The sequence below is a fragment of the Eschrichtius robustus genome, chromosome 5 (genome assembly GCF_028021215.1).
Source record: "Eschrichtius robustus isolate mEscRob2 chromosome 5, mEscRob2.pri, whole genome shotgun sequence".
In the NCBI taxonomy this organism is placed as follows: domain Eukaryota; kingdom Metazoa; phylum Chordata; class Mammalia; order Artiodactyla; family Eschrichtiidae; genus Eschrichtius; species Eschrichtius robustus.
In genome coordinates, this window is record NC_090828.1 from 51,382,740 (window position 1) to 51,404,899 (window position 22,160).

Here is a 22,160-nt window from a genome sequence, read left to right on the forward strand (position 1 = left end):
TAAAGGAGCAGGTCCTTCTTCTCTCCATCTACCACCCTACTGCCCGGAAGGCCAAAGAACAGTTGGACCTCAAGTGGGGATCTTAGATCCTGAGGATAAGGGCCACACAAGCATGCAGGAGAAGAGAGCTGAGAGCAGCTTGGGCCCCTGATGCCTTCTAGCAGCTGTCAGACAGCCCCGGTCTAACCACCTCCAGATTCTTTTATGCGAGAGACTAAAGCCTGGTGAATTTGAAGGGGATCTTTTCCAAGTTGCTCTGACTCATGCTAAATGCAATTCCTCCCTGAGAAAACCATTTGGCTAGAGTAGGGAATTTGTATTAAGCATAATCAAAAATTGTGTCAGAGCTAATATCCAGCAAACAAATATGGGCTTTATTACTGAAAAAAAAATTGATTGTATGTGAACTTTCAAGGAAAAGTTTCTAAGCTGTTTTATTCAGTTAATTAAACTTGTATGAACTAATTTTCTAAGTGAAATTACATGTTTTATGCCAGTGGGAAATATAGAAATATATACCTAGTTTGTATCTACTGTTACTATAAAACATTTTATAAAAGGACAGAAGACACATTTAGAATAATTTTTAAATGTGCTTAAAGTTTTAATAGCAGCTAAGGAAATCAGGAATATGAGTTCAATAAAAAATATTTTTTCTTAAGTTTATAAATACTAACTTCAGTTTAATAACTCATTTTTAATGACAATAAAAATAGAATAAAAATACAACAACAGTATTAACTGAAATTGAAAAGCTAACTAAAAGTAACTACATAAAACTGCTGTACAAAAAATTGTTTATAAAACTTAAGTATTACAATAATTTATTACGTAAAAGACATTGAAAACTCATTATAAGAGGACTTAGATTTTTTTTAACTAAGAATGTAATCAATATCAAGATGAATATTATTTTTTCATTATCCAATTTTGCAAGCTGAGATTTACAACTAGTCCCTTAAAACATTTTTCTTGGTCTTTGCATCTTCAAACCTGTGTAAATTGAGGAATCACTGTACTTGCTTTGAAACCCTATTAAAGAAATGCAAGGAAGATGAGAAAATATATGCTTTTGAAATCTTCCAATTTTGTGGTATTTCATGTCTAAATAAGTAAAAATTTTATTTTTCACAACTGTTTGACCCTTAGTTTGGAAGCCGGGTGTAACACATTCCAGGTTTCTTATGCAGGTACCACAAAAGTAAATTAATAGTACTCCTGTAAAATTCCCTTCCACTTGCTGGAAAATTACCTTAGAGCATCAGATCACCAGCTGGCAGAGACACCAAGAACAGTTATGTATCAGCTAACAAAAAAATAAAGTTTCTTAGTCATCCAACTAACTCGATGATTACAGTTGGAACCAAGACTTTTGTGGTGATCAGGTAATTTTCTTACTAATTTCCTAATTCTTGACTTCTCATGATAATATTGCAGCAAACTTGTGAAATGGCATCAGTGGGAGTGATTAAGAATATCGTACAGCTAAAATTGGTTACAGGAGAAAAGAATGTTTCTTCATTTAAAAGAGTGTTATAACTAATTCCTAATTACTTACTTAATTAATTACCAAGCTAGACTCTTCTAGGGCTTTTAACAGTTAAAATTATTCACTCTAAATCATGATCATATAAGGAACAAAATGTATAAGGTTATTATGGATTTTTCTATGTTGCAAAGCAAGAATAAATGCTAAGCCAAATCTAGGTGTTCACAAAAACAAATTTAAAATTTGATTGCTTGAACTTGTTATGCAAAGGTCAAGTTTATAAAAACTATTTGCATAGCAGTGCTGCTATTTAGAGAAGATGTAAAACAAACTCATAACTGGTAGATGGTCTTAGACTTAAGAAGGGAAGAAAAGACTTGGCAAAATCACTATAAATCAGCTTTCCATATTTATAGAAGTTTTTGCTCAAATATAAACTTCAAAACTTTAAAGACATATTATCAAGATAAATACCTAAAAGTGATGCTTTATCCAGTTTCATGCTAGAAATCATACCTTGAGTAACTGGAAAGAAATATTTAAAATGAAGTACCCATAATTCACCTCTTATTCCTTGTATCATAGCATTTATACATGGCATATGTTATTGTACAAAATAATATATATTTGGAATGTAAAATAAACAGAAATTTTTGTCCTCTCCTATTATTTCCTATCTTGCTTCTTTCTTTTCCTTTTAATCTTTGTGTATAGAAATATTGACAACTAGGAAGTTTCCCAGATTTACACGAAATATAACTTCAAAAATTACATTATTAGAAAGTGTGTTGGGACAAACCTGTAGCAGATAAATAGCTATTGGAAATGAATTGATTTAAAACAGGAGAAATTTAACAAAAGGTTCTGACCAAGATTGGTTATGATCCAAAGAAGGGAGAATGTAGAAGTGGGATATAAAGGAAAATTTGTGGATGGAAGAGAATTAACGGCCTGTGTAAAAACAAGTCAGTATTTTTAAACTTTAAGTTTAAAGTAAGAATGTCAAGTAGAAGATCTGGAAGCTACCTTGAACCATCCTTATAATGCTCTTACAGCTCACTCAAATCACTGAGCTCTGAAGCACCCTGTACTCACAATTCTACATTTGTGTATCCTACATCTGCAGGGCTGACCCAACTTCCTCCCTCTCTCTTCTTTTCATTAGTGACATTTGCAAATGAGGGCTTCTCAGAGGGTGGTTACTGGGGTGAAGTGGTAGCTGGAACGCACTTTCTACAAAGAGTGGATCATGTTGCTGACTTGTTTCACTGGGAGAAAGGAAGACTAAGGTGAAAATATGTCAGCTGTCTTCAACTCCTTGAAGAGCTTTTACTAATATTCAAATGGATTGTTCCATGTTGTTTCAGAGAGAAATAACTAGAATAATAAATGAGATTTTGACTATTATAAATAACATTTGAACCATCAGATTTTTTTTTCAAAAGAGGAACAGTCTCCCTTATAAATAGTGAGTTTCTCATCACCAAGAGTGGTTAAACCAGGCATATAGAAGGCAGATTGTAACAGATGGCTGTTGAGTATGAGTCTTTGATGCTGTGCTTTTAATGTATACTGTATATCAACAGTCAGTATAAGAATCCCTATCATTTCCTCATCACCCCTCTTTGCCACCAGGCTATGGTCTCAATGCTAATGTGTTACTGCTTCTCTCCACCTACAGGCTACTTTCCAGTCACTGGCCACCCCCTACTTGCACAAAGGGTAACCACTATTTTGTTTCTTAAAAATATAGATTAGATTTGCCTGTTTAAAAAACATCTAAATGGAATAATATGAACTCTTTTGTGTTTGGCTTTTGCCCAATGATATTTGTGAGATTCATTCATGTTGTAGATTATTCATTCTAATTCCAGTACAGGGTTTCATTGTGTGAATAGTCTATACTTTATCTATTGTACTGTTGACAGGAATTTGTGTAGTTTCCAGTTTGGGGCTGTTTGAATAATGTTTTAATGATCATTCCATTAAAGTTTTGTTGTTGTTGAACACATGCATGCATTTCTATTGAGAATATACCTAGGAGGGGCTTGCTGGGTCAAGGAGTATAAGTATGTTCGGCTGAAGCAGACACTGCGACATAGTTTGCCAAAGTGATTGTATCAATTTACACTCTCACCAGCATGTCTGAGAATTCTGGTTGCTCTGTATCTTTGCAAACATTTATTACTGTCAGTATTTGTAACTTTAGCTGTGCTAATGGATGTTTTGTAGTCAGAGTGATCTTTTAATTTTTTTATTTTTTATTTTCTTCTCATAAAGCTAACACTATTAAAATTTTTAATTTTTTTAACATCTTTATTGGAGTATAATTGCTTTACAATGCTGTGTTAGTTTCTGCTTTATAACAAAGTGAATCAGCTATACATATACATATATCCCCATATCTCCTCCCTCTTCTATCTCCCTCCCACCCTCCCTATCCCACCCCTCTAGGTGGTCACAAAGCACTGAGCTGATCTCCCTGTGCTATGCGGCTGCTTCCCACTAGTTATCTATTTTACATTTGGTAGTATATATAAGTCCATGCCACTCTCTCACTTCGTCCCAGCTTACCCTTCCCCCTCCCCGTGTTCTCAAGTCCATTCTCTACGTCTGCATCTTTATTCCTGTCCTGCCTGCCTAGGTTCTTCAGAACCATTTTTTTTTTTTTTTTTTAGATTCCATATATATGTGTCAGCATATGGTATTTGTTTTTCTTTCTGACCAGAGTGATCTTCTTAAAACCATAAATAAGATTACATCTCTTCCCTTCTTGAACAGCCCTTCAGTGCCGTCTAATTTCACCTAGAATAAAATCCAACCTTGTTGTGGTTTATAGACCTCTGAATGATCTAATCCCTGCCCATCTCTGATTTTATTTTATATCACAATCTCCCTTTTTCTCAAGATTCTAGACTCATAGATTTTATTCTGTCTTTTGAAAATTACAAACTATGTCCCACTTTAGAATTTTACACAAGGTTTTAATCCCAGATTTTTACTTACCCAGTTTATTGATATTCTAATTCTAATGTTATAATTTTTAAAAAGCTGATTATTTAGGCAGAAATAAGGAGACCAAACATGATTTGAAAAGCTCACTTTGATTGGGGTATAGCATCAAAGTTTGGGAACAGTGAGATCTAAAATCACAATTTTGTTTTCCCTCTGGATTTAGGCTTAGGCTTTGTTGTCAGTGAGAATCAATCAGAATGTGTTGCCCAAGCAAGGAGAAGAGAAAACTCTCTTCAACAGCCTTTTGGAGTCACTGGAGTTAGAAGTGCTGATATTGACTCAAGCCTACTTTCTGATCTGCATAAATTTCTTTTCCAAACAGAGATAGGAGGAAGAGTGCATTTTCCTCTGTGGAAGACTACATGGTATGAGCATTGACAGTTTAAATATTGTAAACTGTGATTTACTGAGAAATGGAAAGCACATCTATCATTTTTGGAAATCCTCTTCAGCATGGCTCTTATAAATCATTCTTGTCATGCACTATGAAAGAACCGCTGGCCACTTCACTTCTACTATTTTCTCTGTCAGCATTCTGAAATTTTAATTGATTATGTATTTGTTGAAAAGAAAAGATTGACAAGCTCTTGCACCTTTTACTTCTTATAACAGTACTGGTTTTACAGGGATTTAAGGCAATTATGACTGTAGTATTATTTATTATGCTAGAAGTATAATAATTAATGATTATAAAAGCTTAAATCTTTGTGTTTTTTGTATTATTAAGAACTAGTAAAGAGTTAAATAAGGAAAGAGAGTGGCAAGTAATACAAATATTAAATAAGCACATTAGGTATGTAAGTTTGGAAAGACCAATATATTCTTTTTGAGTCAACAAATATTAATAAAACCTAAATTATAAAACAATAATAGATATTAGATTATAATTCTAACCCTTGTAGACTCATTTGGTGTGCTTGCCTCATAAAAAATAGTTGTCAAACTGTTTCATGTTTCTTTGAAAACTCTTCGCATCTAGTGAGAATGAATTAACAGAAGGATGCTGACCTTGTCTCTTCAAAATTTACAAGGAAGAAAAATCCTACAAAATTATATAAAACATCAATGATAAATTATCTTCAACTCGAACATAAAAAAGAACATAAAAATATTAAGAAGAGTGTTAGAGAAAAATGGGACATCCAAAACACATTTTGTACTTACTAATGAAACTTCAAAACAACAGATTTTAAAACAATTTAAAAAGAAAAGCTCAAAGTTTTGTGGCTATGGCAGTTAAGAATTTCAATAGAAATTGTGTTGAAATGATTGCTACAGACTGCCAGCCATTTTCAGTAGTTGATAATGAAGCCTTTTAAAGATTTGCTTAAGCTATGAAACGTTAGCATAAAATTCTCTCTAGGAAATACACTACTGAAAAACTGTTTCCTGAATTATATTCTTCAGTGCATAGAAAAGTTTAGATACATTATTAAGTGGACACGTTGAAGTAAGACTCTATGTATACTGACTGCAGGAACAATCTAGAGATGACAGTGCTGAGAAATTATTCTCAGACAATAATATAAAAATTTAGGAAACTGATGGCTAGATTTTTAAATAACCTAAAGTAGTAAATATTTTTGATAAAATTTTATTTATTCTTATATACAGATGCTTTTTTCATGATGATGATATTTGGCTTTGAGTGAATATTAATTCTAACACTCAGCTTTGAGAAAACATATATTTACTGTGCCACCAGTATTTATATATTCATTAATGATATGCATGTACTAATAGTCTGAGGATTTTAAGTACTAGGCCTACAATATTAAGTACATAGTAAATTAAGTGTATTACAAAATGAACAGAGAAATGGAAATTTAAAAAGGCTGAGTTAAAGATGATATAAAAAATATTTTTAAATGTCAGCTAATTATCATGGTTTCCTAATATCATTAGGTAATATTTTAAGAAATAAAATTAGGGCAATGCATTCATCATAAATAAAAGTTAATGTAAATCCATCTTATAAATAGTCTTCATAATTTCAAATTTTCAAAGGGCTGATTAGACTGTCATCATTTAAAATTCCTACTGTGGCTATTGAAGAGCACTTCCTAATAGGAGAAGGGTCAACTTCCTCCATTTCTTACTGTTTGCTTTTGCTTGCATTAATATTATATTATTAATCTTTAATTTATTTACAGGAATATTTTTAAGCCATTTCTACATTTTCCGAGAATGATTCAGTTAACACTATAAAATAATCTACAAATCAATTTAACTGTTTACAAGTAAACTATGAAGGGTTAAAATATTCTGGTGGCTTGAGATTCTGTTCCTCTCTCACTACCCAAAGCCAAATTATCTTTAGAGCTCAACCTCATTACCATGCTTTCTTTTGGTTATGCTCTTTGGTGGGAACCTTTAAGATGATTTTAAAAGATACTTATTTCCCAAGGTTTCCCTTACTCTATGTTTGTAGCTACCATTTCAAATAATTTTAATGTAGTCAGTTCTGATTTCCTTTATTTAAAGGAATAACAATTTTATAGTTGGAAAGGATTTTTACATCAAATGTGTGTCAACCCCCTATTTGATTTCCTTCCAATAAGTTAGTTTTAATTTTTTTCCCTCTTTAACTTTCCAGTGCTTCTGTCTTTCAGTTATTCAATATCTAGCTGAGAGTACACTGCCTTATTTTTAAGTCAAAACAATGCTATACTCAAAGAATATTACCTTTAAAAAATTCCTGGTAATTAATAATGACATTTCAAACACTTCCTTTGTTTTGAACATATTTTGGCAAATATTTTCTCAGTGCAAAGTATATTAATTCTCAATACATGCATGTTTTTAAATGGTAAAGAAAGGGTTATATGATTTTTAAGATAGTCATATTTTTCCCACTGCACTATGACATAGAAGACATTTTAAAAAAGAATTGGATGGGACTTCCCTGGTGGCACAGTGGTTAAGAATCCGCCTGCCAATGTAGGGGACACGGGTTCAAGCCCTGGTCCGGGAAGATCCCACATGCCACAGAGCAACTAAGCCCGTGCGCCACAACTACTGAGCCTGTGCTCTAGAGCCTGCTGGCCACAACTACTGAGCCTGTGTGCTGCAACTACTGAAGCCCGTGCACCTAGAGGCCGTGCTCTGTAACAAGAGAAGCCACCGCAATGAGAAGCCCACGCACCAAAACAAAGAGTAGCCCCCCCGCTCGCCGCAACTAGAGAAAGCCGGTGCACAGCAACAAAGACCCAATGCAGCCAAAATAAATAAATTTATTTTTAAAAAAAATGGATAATTTGCATGAAAAAAGAGTTAATTTACATATATAAGAATTTACTAGTTATGGTAAGTGGCATCCACGTGGGTTAGAAATAATTTATTTTATTGTAGTTCTTGAAATCTTGATTCTATTATCTTACTTCTATTATCAAATCCTCTGAGCACCTTGACAAAACATTCACCAGCAGCGTGTCTGAATAATGTAATGAACTCAGTTAGCATGGAAATTTGTTTTCTGTGATTTGAAAGAAGCTTCACAAATACCTTTGGTTAAGGTTCAGTTTATTGTCTAGAGGGCTTTGTATAAACTAAAAGCTCTGAAGTCAGGGAAACAATTACTGTGAGCATTATTGAAATTAAATTTGCCATACAAGTCATTGCCCAGTTGTGATGTCAGGTAACAGATGACATTTGTTCACATTTCTTTACTTTACATGAGTGTTACGAAACAGATAGCACTGACAAGGCTTTACAGATTATTTAATATTTCAAGTGTTTCTCTGTTTATACTTTTGAAAGGATATCTTGAAATCCTAACAGGATATCTATGAGATTATGCACATTCTTTGCAAGGAATTTCTTTCAAATTTTATGATGAATTATGGCTAATGGAACACTTATTTTGCCAAATTACATCCTGAAACCAGATTTTTTTATGAGATGGCAGAAAGAAGACTTCTAAGGCAGCTATCCAACATTGAAAGATGATACCTTGGAAGGTAATAATAATAACGGCATGAATAAAAATAATAATACTATCAACCATTTATTGAGGAGTTACTATGTGTTGAGCACTGTGCCGAGTGCTGCACATGACTTATTTCATTACTATAACACCATGCGTTAAGCAGTAATATTATTTCCATTTTATAGATTAAGACTCTGAAACTCTGAGAAAAAAGTTAAATAACTTGCCAAAGTTCATATGAGTGGAATAGGAATTTAAATCTAGGTCTGCTTAATTCCAGAGCCCACGCTCTTAACCACCTCACTAGATACATCATCCCTGGAGATGTTCAAGCCTAGTCCAGAAGATGGCTTGGCAAGGATATGCTAGAAAGGCTTCCAATATCAGCTGGATGGTTGAACCAAGTGAATTAAAACTTTCAAACCATGAGAATCTGTGATTCTATGTTTATATCAGTAAGAAATGTATTTTTATGTACCTTTAAACTTCAGAAGAAGAATCGTGACTAGAGTTTCATCAAAGATGGATTTAAAATCAGTTTTAATTTAAAACACTAAAAAGGAATATGAAATAGTTTAGAAAACTTGGTTCCAAAACAAATGTTCTCTTCAAACTGTGGGTTAAATTTAGTCAAAGAAAAATGGTGCAATGCCTTTGAGAGATGCCTTGCTTCAGGCCTTTGTATCTCATCTAAATGTTGAAGTTCCTTCTCCACTGGTCTCCCTGCCTGAGACTAATCTCAATGTGCCATTCGTCCCTGTTCATGTCAGTCACCACAGAAAGCCCCGGATTTCTGGGCCAATCGATCTTCAGCAAAATCCTGATATTATTGACCTCTGGAATGGTCCCTTTACCTTCTTGCTCTAGTGGAAATTGGCCTCTCCCAAAAGGGCCTCCCTGCAGGTCTTCCCTGCAGCCTTCTCATGTGATGGTTGCTTTTTATTCTACAGTTCTTATACAGATGGACTTGAAGACGGGGATGGACATCCTCTTTGTCCCTCATTGCTGTTTTCAGATCATTCTTTTCCTATCCTCTCTAAAACTCTGAATTCCATACCAAATTGCCCACTGCTTCTCCTTATTGCTGTTATTAACTAATTCACAGGACACCCCCAACCCCCTATTCTCTATTATTTTAGTTTCTGGCTCACCATCACTTTCCCTATCATTGTGACATTATTGGTAAAGATGAAGACCCCAATAATTGGCCTCCCATTTCTTTGATCGTCTCTTCTCCAATGATCTATCCTCCACACTACTTCAGCCACCTACAGCCATTGTCTAAAGACTCTTCTCCCTCTTATCCTGCTCTGCGTTTTCTCTCCTCTTCTCCCCTCCATCCCCAGCTGCAACTGTGTTATTTATCACCTTATGAAAGACTATGCAATTTAATTTATTATGCTTTTTTTTGTTTTCGCCCAGGTGGAATGTAAATTCCTCAAGACCAGAGATTTTTTAAAAAACTGATCGCAGGAAATACTGGCTAGTTATTTTTCAAATCTTTCTTCTTCCCTGGGCACACAGGTACACTATATTTCCCAACTACCCTTATGATTTGTTTTTGGCTAATGAAACTTGAATGAAGTGATAAGCACCATTTCAAGTCCTAACCTCCATGTTCTCTTTCTTCCCCCATCTGCTCTGTGGATACAGAGAATCCAATCAATGACTGATGCTCTCTCTAGGGTAGTGGAGCCACAAGACGGTAATAACCTGGGTTCCTGAATCACCTCCTGATGGCAGCTCACCAAACATACTCACTGATCTTTTACCTGACACAGAAGTAGGGTTCTATTGTGTTAAGCCTTGAAAATTGTTGGGTTGTTTGTTGCAGCAGTAATAGCTATTCTGAATCATACAATGATATATCTCAAGCACCTGGATTGTGACTGAAGCATGGTAGTTGTTCATTAACAGATGCATTTTTCCTTTATTCTTCAATATAATGGAATTAAAGACCTCAAAATCACTAGTACCTGCTTAGCTAGTATTTCAAAACTAGTTACATACTAAGCTTAACAGACAGTATAGCTTGGCTAGAACTGCCCTGAATTCTGATGAGCTATGCCAAGACAGCAGTTGCCCAGGACATTATTTCCCTGGAAAACCAGGTCTTATTCTAGCTGTAACAACAGAATAGAAATGCTAGTGAAATACTCTGTGAACTAATCTATTCCAGACTAAGTTATTTATTTATTTATTTCTTGGTGCTTAAAACCTTTGTTTAGTGCTCAAGACATTTCTGATGTACTGGGAAAGACCAATTCAACTGGTTATTCATCATTCTCACGTTTACTTTCTTTATTTATAGTACAAGTTCTCTATATGCCAAACAGAGTTGAAGCCCTATTTTAATGCCATCTTATGATTCTCTGAGATATTTGAGGTCAGAAATATACTGCTTCTTTTCTAGGAATCGCCAAGATTTACCAAAAATTTTTCTCTTTTTATTCACAAATGGATGAAAAATCTGATGACTTTGAACGTATAAATAAAAAGTTGCCAGGGGCTTCCCTGGTGGTGCAGTGGTTGAGAATCCGCCTGCCAATGCAGCGGACACGGGTTCGAGCCCTGGTCTGGGAAGATCCCACATACCGCGGAACAACTGGGCCCGTGAGCCACAACTACTGAGCCTGTGCGTCTGGAGCCTGTGCTCCGCAACGAGAGGCCGCGATAGTGAAAGGCCCGCGCACCGCGATGAAGAGTGGCCCCCACTTGCCGCAACTAGAGAAAGCCCTCGCACAGAAACGAAGACACAACACAGCCAAAAACAAATAAATAAATAAATATTTTTTTTAAAAAAAGGACTCACCTTTATTAGAATCAGGATCACTTTTATATCAGTCGGTCAAATTTGCCCCACCCCAGCACTGTTTAAAAAAAAAAAAGTTGCCAGGAAAAAGCCAACCAAGATATAAAGATAATACCTAAATTCATAATATAAGGCTTTCTGTCTGATTTCATGTGTACAGCAACTTACTTACCTTAACCAAATGTTATTATTTGCCCTAATGAAATTATATAACACAGACAGCACAAACTGTTTAATAACCCTGCCCATAAATAGCATGAACCCACACACACAAATACGTCAAGAAACATCTCATTGAAAGAACCCTAATAACTTGGGGAATAAAGGAAAATAATATATCCTAGAAATACTATTGTTGCTTCTCTTTTCTGTATTATACGTCTATTTAAATTGAAACAGAGTTCCTCAGTTTTGCCCTTGACTATACTGAATTATTTGTAGCAATAATATAAATCTAGACTGAAAAAGGCATTTGTTTTTCTATTTAAGTAGACAATTTGATCATATTTAGAGACATTTGCCAGAGATCTGCAAATCATATTTTGATTTCCTAATTCACTCTTTTCTTCTGCCACATGCTATACATTCTATGTATAATACAATACATGTTGCTGATTATATTACCATTAATTCCTGACTTATGTTTAACAGATGACTTTTAAATAGCCTGTGTTCTTTCAGAACTATTTGTTTTGTATCTTTTTAGATTATTAGTAATATTTATAATTTTAAATAAGCAAAATCTGAATTAATAGAAACATAGCTCTGGTTTGCAAGTTAAAGTAGAAGACTACCTTGGGTTTGGTGTTATAATTTTTTCAGGATTAGAAAATCTTTAGATTTTAAAAAATCTTTAGAAATCAATAAGAATTGATTTAGATTCAATTTTAGAAAATCAATTTTAGAAAATCAATTTTAGAAAATCTTTGGAAATCAATAAAAATTGATTGTGTTTGGTGTTATAATTTTTTCAAGATTTTTCTTGAAAAGGCTATTCAAATATATTTCTAATGCTTTTTGAAATACTTTTCCCCCAAAAGAATACATTTTTCAAGGTATTATGAAACATTGATTATTTAAGGATTCAAAACTTCTATAATCCAAAGTGTATTATATTTGAAAACTTCAAAGTAGCTTATAAATATTAATTTCTTTTATAATGTATATTAGTATACAATTATCTTCACTGTATATTATAAGCTGTATAGGCTGGGTTTAAGATCTTTAACACATCTCTTGTAAGTCTTGTAAATTGTGATTTTAGGAAATGTTTAGTTGGTTATCCCCATGGAACAACCCTCCACTGCAGGAGTGGTCTGCAAACATTTAGAGAACACGTACTGGTCAGTTTTTCCATTGTGGAGTTGCTATTTGACCTTAGCATGACCTATCTGAGGGAACCCAGAACCACAAGTGGAATCTGGTTCCAAGTGGGAAAAATATCTTATAATAGTGTGCATGAACTAGGAAAATTACCAAAGAGTCCTAAGCTATCCCAGATGGAAGTTTAGTCACCGGGAAAAAGAATTTCATCCACAAAGGTGGAAATCCTTAATTTTGGGGAAATGCTCTAGCACCCTTATTTTTAAAAATCCCTAAAAATTCAAAGAGAAGCAGCATCTGCTTCCTTGGTCTGTGTGTGCTTTTGAATAAGCTCCCTAGTGTATCTTTGACCTCAGCACAGTTTACTGAGAGCAGTTGGCAGGCACAGATTTGGGCCCACATTTTCCTAATCTGCCTTCCAAATTCCTTCTTGCATTTTGCTTGGTCGTATCCTGTGCACTTCAGCTTGGCATTTCAGCATTTGTCACTGATCCTATTTTAAAAATCAAGCTTGCCGTTGTTTTGGCTCAGGTACTTTAAAAACAAAAATTGAAAAGCAACGAACTATATAGGAGGTCTTGGGAAAGAAGGCAAAGCCAGCTATTTCCTGTTAATGAGTTGAATGTGGAACATAGGTTTCTTCAGGCTCTGGTCTCATCTTCTGTCCATTATTTCTCCTCTGATGTCTGAGCAAATATCATATCAATTGACTTAAGATGAGAATAAAAGCAAATTCCCTTTCCAAATTTCAGGAAAGTTCTTTGGGAAAAACATAAGATTAGGAAAGGCGATAACTTTATTTTAAATTTGAGACGAGAATTAAATGGTACAGAAGCCTGATCCTAGGAGAAATTGTGATATTTGTTTTAGGGCAAGCCATTCCCATTTCTACATCCCCCTCTCAGTCCCCACTTCCCTGATCCTCAAATACTGCTGAGACAAGCATTGTTATTTAACTTTCTTGAAGGTCCCTCTTCTTCAAAACTTACTTAACCTATGTACTAACATCTAAGAGAACTGGAACTCATTAGTTGATCAACTAATTCATGCAAAGTATTGAAGAGTAACTGATAAATGTATTAGCTTTTAATTTTAAATAAGCAACACTGATGCCCTTTATCCTAATCATAGAAATTTTGGGATCTGTGACAGGTCATTTCTGAGGGTCTTTTTGGTCAGAGTGGGTCTTCCCATAGCAGTCAAATCACATTGCATAGGCAACAGCCTTTATCTGCTTACAGGCAAATGAATGTAGACCTATTTGTTTTTTTTCAGGATGTTTGTCTAGGCACACTTCCTGTGCAGTCTAAAAAGTCTGACAAGTGTCTGTATGGATTATGTATTTTAGTTAGCCCTTCCTGGGTGCTGTAGGTAGAGCAGGCCTGGTTGATAAAAACATCTTACATGAAATAAATTCTAATATTCTTGATTAATTAGTTCTTGCCTAGAGTCCTTTCATTAAGCAAATATCCTATGCTCATCGTCAAAGTCAGGAAGACATAAGATGGAGGGTTAAATCATATCAACTTCAGTTGGTTTCCTGTGACTTTGCTTTTCTCTTCTTTTTTGGAGAAGAGATCCATTTTAGGAGATGACAGTCCTACTAGGCAGATATGGACAACAAGAGGTGCTAGATTACAAAGTGTAGGCTGAACATTTAGAAAAGATTTACAATGGGATGGAAACCCTAGTGCTTGATGTACAAATGCCTTTATATTTTTCAAATGCAATTATTGACCAGGGCTGTCTATGAGGCCTTTTTTGTTAAATCCTATTTTCACATCTATTTACTCCCAATAATCTCTCATAATGTACTTTCAACGTGCTTTTTTCCCCTTAATTTTACAATGTGAGTTCACCTACAGAAGAAGTCCTGACTATAGTTAGTTGAAAGTATCTGTTAAAGATGTGATCATAAAAGTGATGTGCAAGTAACCATATTGGTGGAATCTCAATTTGGGGGTAAAAACATGAAATGGATAAATTTTTCAATAACTTCTACTACTCTTTCAATAGCAGTTCTTTCAAGTCACCCATTTTTCTTGCTGGTTAGTGGGCTTCCTTGATAACATTTCAGTTAAATTACATAACATTCTGTCATTTACAGTTAATAAAACATTTCATTTTGGTTATTAACACATCTTTCTTCTCCACACTTGTTCCTCTGGTATTGGTTTGGTGAGGAGGGAAAGGGAAGAGATTTGTCCTTATAGCAACCGTGCACAGCAAGTTGGTTATATGCTCCTTGGTTGATTGTAACTTTTGCTTCTAGACGAGAACCACCCCTTATGTATGGTGGTGAAATTACACATTTGTCTATTGCTGGCTGTGACTTCCATCTATATGGTGGGCTTTTGAGTGCTAGCACTCTTGTGGGATGTCCAGTTGTTGGTTCTTCACAGGGCCTGATAATAGCCTCCTGATGTGCTGCCCGCTAATATGGAATAACTGTCATAGGCACAACCTCTTCTTACCTCTCAAAGCAGGTGGACAACCTATAATGCCTTGCTTCTGGCACACTCTGTGGATAGGTGTACCTGTTGGAGGGGGGATCAGCAAAAATGGTTTTACTGTGTCACCTTCTCCCTTGTCTTGCTATACTGCAGAGATCCTTGGGCATTCTTGCAACAGACTTGATGGGAATGCAAGCTGTCCTGGCACTTCCGGCCTCTGATCTTCCACTTCTCTCCTGCCCCTTCTCTATACCCCAGGTGCTTTGCTTCTCAGGAGCTCAGCCACTGTCAGATAAGAGATGAGTACCAGTTCTTGCTTTAGTAGCAACAGAAGACAGTTTGAATACTCCTTTCTTATTGGAAAGATAGAGCCAGAGGACCAATTCTAATGACTTTCCTCAGCCACAGGAAGGATGTGGGGAGGAATGGTTGGTTTCCACCAACTCTATAGCGCTCCAAACGGCCAACTGTTACTTGCTTCCAGTCCTTCCTTTATATCTCTATGTGGTAAAAGTCACCAAACTAGCATGGTCTCTGCCACTCACTAACTACATTATGTAATTACACTAATAACTGGCATAAACTGGTCTTAGAATAAATACAATCAACTCTTGGTAAGAACATAAATTGGAGTGTAGGGAAAGAAGCATTGATTCCTGGAAAGAGGACTACTAGCTCTGACCTTTCACTGTGCCATAGGTGTCAGTCAGTATGTTTTATGGAGGAATGCAAAGCTTTTATGAATCTGACAAGTCTGTTAATGGAGGTGAGTTAGGGAGCTTTCACTGTAAAGTATGATATTTGCATCATAAAGCAACTTTATGAACCTGAGGTTGAATGGCCTGATCCAAACTTTCCAGCTAATTAGTCATCATTAGGACATGAAATCAGATCTTCTGACTTTATTTGCAGGGCTCTTTTTACTATAATACTTGCATCCATTAGGGTTCAGTCAGGAAAATAGAAATCATTCTAGATCTTTCAAACAGAATGATTTATTAGAGGAAACCTGTTTACATTAGCCATGAAAGAGACAAGACAGTGAACAGGGAAGAGTGAAACAACTGAGAGGATAGCAATCTCAGGGAGGTGCTACCATTTCTAGAGCTAGATCTGTTACCAGAGCCCATGTGGTGAGGGCTATGGCTAGGGCAGGGGTTGCTCAGCAGAAGCGGGGATCACAGACGTGGGTGCTGGAGTCATGGAAAAGGTGCAGCCATTTATCAGAGAAGCCAACCAAGGCAGAGAGAGACATATCTGGCTCCTTCCTTCATCCTATCCTTCATTCTTCTACTTGTACCTCTCCTCCCTTTTCTGATATTTGCTTTTTTGGAAATAGGTATGTGGTAATCCTGATAGTATTACTTAGGGAAATATGTAGCTATGAACTAAGAAAAAACATGGCATGTCTAATAACATAGTTCTAAAGTGGCATAGTTAAAGGGTTAAAAAGAAGCAAACTCCCAGTAAGATAATTAGTAATACTTAATTATTATATAAACAATAAATATTATATTATTCACAATAGCCAAAACACGGAAACAACCTAAGTGTCCATTGATGGGTGGATAAATGGATAAAGATAATGTGGTGTGCATACATATATATATATATATATATACACACACACACACACACACACACACAATGGGATATTATTCAGCTATAAAAAGAAGGAAATCTTGCCATTTGCAACAACATGAATGAACCTTCAGCGCACCATGCTAAGTGAAATAAGTCAGGTAGAGAAAGACAAATATGATATGATATCACTTATATGTAGAATCTAAAAAAGCTGGACTCCTAGAAACAGAGAGTAGAGCAGTGACTGTCAGGCGCTGGAGGGTGGGGAAATGGGGAGATATTGGTCAAAGGGTACAAAGTTCCAGTTGTAAGATAAATAAGTTCTGAGGAAAAATAAATATTACACAAATAGTAAATGATAAAATTAGACATGGTCATTGTGCCATTTATTCTGTTTTATCCTCATCTCACCTTTTACTGTAATTACACCTTTTCATTTTTTCCTATTACAGGAAAGGGAGAAAAATAAAGAGGAAGAAGAACCGGAAAGAGAAGAGGGGATGGGAATCATCAGAGAGACAAATGTGGTGAGAATCAAGAAGGCACAGACAATACAGGCAGAAAAGCAAGGCTAGTAACTGCAGTTATAGATTAAAATGTTGAAACAATACTACACGTACAGCATTTTAATGGACATTCTCCCCACTTAAATGAGAAGAAGGAGAAGGAATTGGGAATGGGAAAGAATATATATCAAACAAACCCACCCCCTACTGCATTATTTTCGGCCGACCTTGATTTCTTGCCACCAGAGTAGGTTCCACAGATGTTTAATTTTCTGAGCTAGTAGTATGTTTTAATGAATACTGTACACAATGTTTTTTCCTATGACTTAAACTCATCTAGACTCAAGGGTCTAAGTTTGGATAGCAGAAAGAAGCATAAACAGTAAAAGGAAGCATCTATCTTCCTATAGAAGAGAAAATGCTTAAAAGTTGACCATAAACAGGGGAGAGAAACCAGACAACCATATTGTGGTTCAGTTCTTTTCATTTACTCGTTACTGTCAGGGCTAGTCTAGCTGCCACTCTGAGCAATTTGCTCTGCTTTAACTTTGTCAGTTTCTATTCATCACCTAGCTCTTGTCTCCAATTATGGTCAGGTAATTGTTTGTCACCTCTTATCTCCACTTGAAAATGTTTATATGTTGATAGTCCTGTAACTTTAAACAGGTCGCCAATTTTTAATAAGGTTAGGGTTCTTTTTATTTTCTGCCTTTCATGATTAAGAGATACTTACTGAAGAACATACAGACCACTGTTAAGTAATTTATACCAAGGCACCCAATATCATGACAGAATTCAGGATGTGGTGGGAGACTGGCAGGTGGAGAAGGAGACAGAGTAGTTGGCAGGACCTGTGTGTATCATCTTCTTAGTTTAGAAGCCCATATGGTGCTTCATAATGCTCTGCTCAATTGCCATATAGTTTTAGTCTACATCCTATTAAAAATAAACTCTATTAAGAAGACATTTCAGATAAATTATAAATCTCATAATTTACAAGAAGTTCTCAGGAGGAGTGTTTTGAGTTTAATATAGACTGACCTTGAAAGATAAATTGAGACATCTATTTTTTAATGAAAAAATATACTTATTTCTGAAAGGTGTTTCCACTATTTAAAAATTACAAATTATATGTCTTTGATTAAAATAAGGTTAAGTGCAATTTTATTGTCATGAACAAAATAACACAAAACAAAATATAACAAATAATCCCCACCCCCAAAATACCCCCCACCCCCCAAAATACCCCCACACTTTATTGTCCATCATGGAGGCATGGCCTGTTCCTCCTGTAGCTTGTTGTATGAAGGTGTAAGTCCTAATTTTAAACCCTGGAGATGAACTACTCAAAAGAAATCACAGTCCCTGACCTTTAGAATCTTGTAATTTAGTTCATCTGATGAGATATAGCTACAAGAGCAACTTGTAGTGACTCACAACAATAGTCAGTGACCTATTAGGGACTAATCTTACAGTCAGTAATGTGCTGCTTGGAATTAGCCATACCAACCTGTAAGTTCTATTTAAATTTTCAGGACAAATTTTGGAAAACATAAATAAATATAATTAAAGGTAATGACTTTATTTTCTATAATCTTATTGATATTTTTATATCTGAGCTATTTACACTATCAACACTTTCATATATATTCAGTTACAAAAACATTTGGTAGTCTTCAATATTCGCACTGACTGTATCAGTGTAAGAGGGCCACCCTGTCCTCTTACAGCTATACTTCTACTGTCCACTGCTTCCTGGATTTGTAACTTAATGAAACAGAGCAGCTGCCTTGAATAGGCTCACTCAGAGCACACTCACAAAAACACAGGCTCCTACAAAGGCCAAAGGGAAAAGGATATATGGAAGCAATGCACATCAATGATAATTTTTACAAAGGTACTCACCCTCTGATCTCCTTTATCATTGTCCTGTAAGTTCTGGCTTTTGAATCTGGAGACATATGCTTATTTTCATTTGCATGATTTCCCCCTAAAAGACAAATATGGGGCTTTGTCAGAGAATTCAATGAAAATTGAGAAATGGATTATTATCTTGACAATTGGCTTTTATGCACTACTTGGACATCTTTAAGAATCAAAGATTTATCATCCATTGACATAAATCCATGGTGTAGAAATTCTAAAGACATACCATGGAATCAAGAGATTTCTATTACCAAAAATAGGTATTGTTATTTTATTCTTAATAGAATAATAGAATATGCTATAAAGAATAAAAATGAGATTCATAATAATCATAAATACTAAAAAATACAAAGAGTAAACGAATTTAAACAAGTTTTACGCTTAGAATATATGAGGTATTATATAATTTAATTCATATGGTTTGAGCAAAATGAGAGAATGAGACCGGCAAATCAAATATTCTAGTTAATAAATAGTAACAATGTGAACATTAACAGTCTCTTAATGAGGTCATTATTATAAGCAAACAAGTTATAAAATTTGAAAAAAATGGCATACAATAAATACATAAACTATATTTAGTTTTTCTTTCCTGATTCCAAAGTTATGTCAGCCTTATTATTTGGACTATAAATTAGTTCCATGTAGCAACCAACTAGCATGGTACTCAGTAAACATTTATTGAAGAATAAATATGTGGAAGCAGATACTAACATGATTCTAGCTGAGAGAATGAATGACTAACATATTACATACTATATGTAGCATTTACATTGACCTTACAAAAAAGTTTAATTCATACAGAATGTTAGATATTTTCATACATTTCCAGTGATTTTTTTACCCCAAATTTACTTGATAAAATCACTTGGTAGCAGTTCAAAAAATTTGGCATTTTCTCTAGCGTTAAAAAGTAATTTGGTCTTAAAGCACATACATAGATACATCTGTTAAATAAAGGATAAAAATGCATCTATTTTTTGTTAAATTGAGCATAGTTAAAAATAATCACAGAATATATGTTAACATATTTTGAAATATTTAAGGTTGAGTTTTTAACTTTATACATTTTCGTGAAATTATATAGGTTTAGATATTATAAAATGATAAACTAATTTGAAAAGGCAATACCTAATTTAAAAATTATCTAATAAAAGCAATGTATTTCATAATTACATAAATTAAACTAGGTTTTAACATATTTTAAGTGTTTCTAAATGCCCAACATAAAATTCTCAAATTGATTTTAATTTTGATGCTTTGGACTTAGAATTGATAGGTTTATTAGTTGGAAAAGGAATTTTAATATCCAGGCACAGCCTTAAGCCAGTCATTTCCTGCTCTAGTCACATAAAGCTTCATTTACAACAGTTAGTTTCGGATTTTAAAACTTAATTAATATTTCCTTTTCTAACATGTGATGGTAATTAAGTCAGAGCAGATTTGCCTATAAATATTCATGACTAAGTAACAAAATACTTTCAGATTTTCTTCTATGTTCACTGCATTAATACTCCATTATCAGTCAAATTAATTAAATATGAACAAATACAGGCCTAATGGTCAGTCAAGAATGGTTTTAAAAGTAATTTAGATGTGTAATAGTTTTTCATAAACATTAGAGGTTGAGCCTCACAAGAACAGTCCAAGGTTGGCAGGGCGGCTTTTCCTAACATCTCTTTATTTTGTAATGATAACTCTGATTTATTGACTCTTTCCTTCAATGAAGGACCATGGTGACTATGTTACATGCATTATCTCCCTGTGACTTCATGACAACCTAATGAAGCAAGTTCTATGATTAGTGATACTTTATAGCAGAGGAAACTGTAAATATTAAGTAGTTTCCCTGAAGATTACTGAATTGGTAAATGGTGAGGCTGGAAATAGATACAGGCTTATCTTTACCACTTTTGGCTTCTTATTATAGATGAAGAAATTGAAATATAAAAAAGCTTAAGATGACTAGCAAGTTTAGATTACTAGAAAGGGGCAGGGTCAGAAGCTGAACCCAGTACTATTCCAAAAGTACTTCCAACAAATATTTAGATTTAAAAATCTCTGTTCACATGTAGTGAAGATTTTCTCTTGTGTAGTCTACTTGTAAGATAACTACTAGATTAATTTCGGAATTAAAAGCAGAACATTTGGAAGGAGCCAAATAATTTAAGCTATTTTGCTTATATTGCACAAAGCAAATAAGAATAGAGATGAAGTTCAGTTAAAAAAAAAAGTTTAAAAAACTGGGAAAAAAATCCCCTAAATTCTCTGAATTAACAACTCATGAAGAACCAACTACAGGCCAGTATCTTTTCATACATTATACCACTTACTCTTCACAATATCTATGGAAGATATGGTTGTTCATGCATTAATTTAACTAATATTGGTGGAGCACCTACTTTATTCCAAGCCCTGTTCTAAGTGCTGTAGGTATATCAGCAAGCAAGAGAGACATGGTCCCTGTTTTCATGGAGCTTACATGTGAGAAAGAGCAACACACCACAAACAAGTAAATACAGGATGATGTGATTTAAAGTGTCACCAGAAGTGGACTGTAGTTTTGGTTGGATGGAGACACCAAGGATCCTGACAGCAGCACACATTTGAAGACATGAGGAGACAGGTGCTGGTGAAGGGGAGAGGAATCTCAAAAGCCCTAAGTGAGGAAAGAGCTTTGCATGTTTATTCAATAGAAAAAAGACCAGTGTGACTGGAGCAAAGTCAGTGAGAGAGACAACATCAGGGTAAGTCATCCAGAAGGGTGCTTTTAATACATAAATCAGAGCCCATCACTCTCTTGCTGACAATCCTTCAAAAGTGTCCCATTACACACAGAACAAAATCCTCCAAATTTTCAAAGGCCTCCAAGGTTCCACACAGATATAACTCCTGCCATCAATCCAACCACTCATCCTCTAGTTTATGTCCCACCAGCAACACCCCACCTTGCTGGTCATCCAGTGTGCCAAGTATCCCTAGCCTCAGGATGCTTTTATTGCTGTTCCCTCTGCTTGGAATTTTCTTTCTATGGATATGTACATGGCTTCATGTTTTCATTCATTTCATTTTCATTCTCTGCTCAATTGTTACAACCTTGGGGAAGCCTTCCATGATTATCAGT

General features: G+C 34.9%; 1 pseudogene; it reads left to right on the top strand.

Moving 5' to 3' along the window:
- The window catches only part of LOC137764624 (transforming acidic coiled-coil-containing protein 3-like), a 71,428-nt pseudogene that overhangs the window by 46,624 nt on the left and 2,644 nt on the right, over positions 1 to 22,160 (top strand).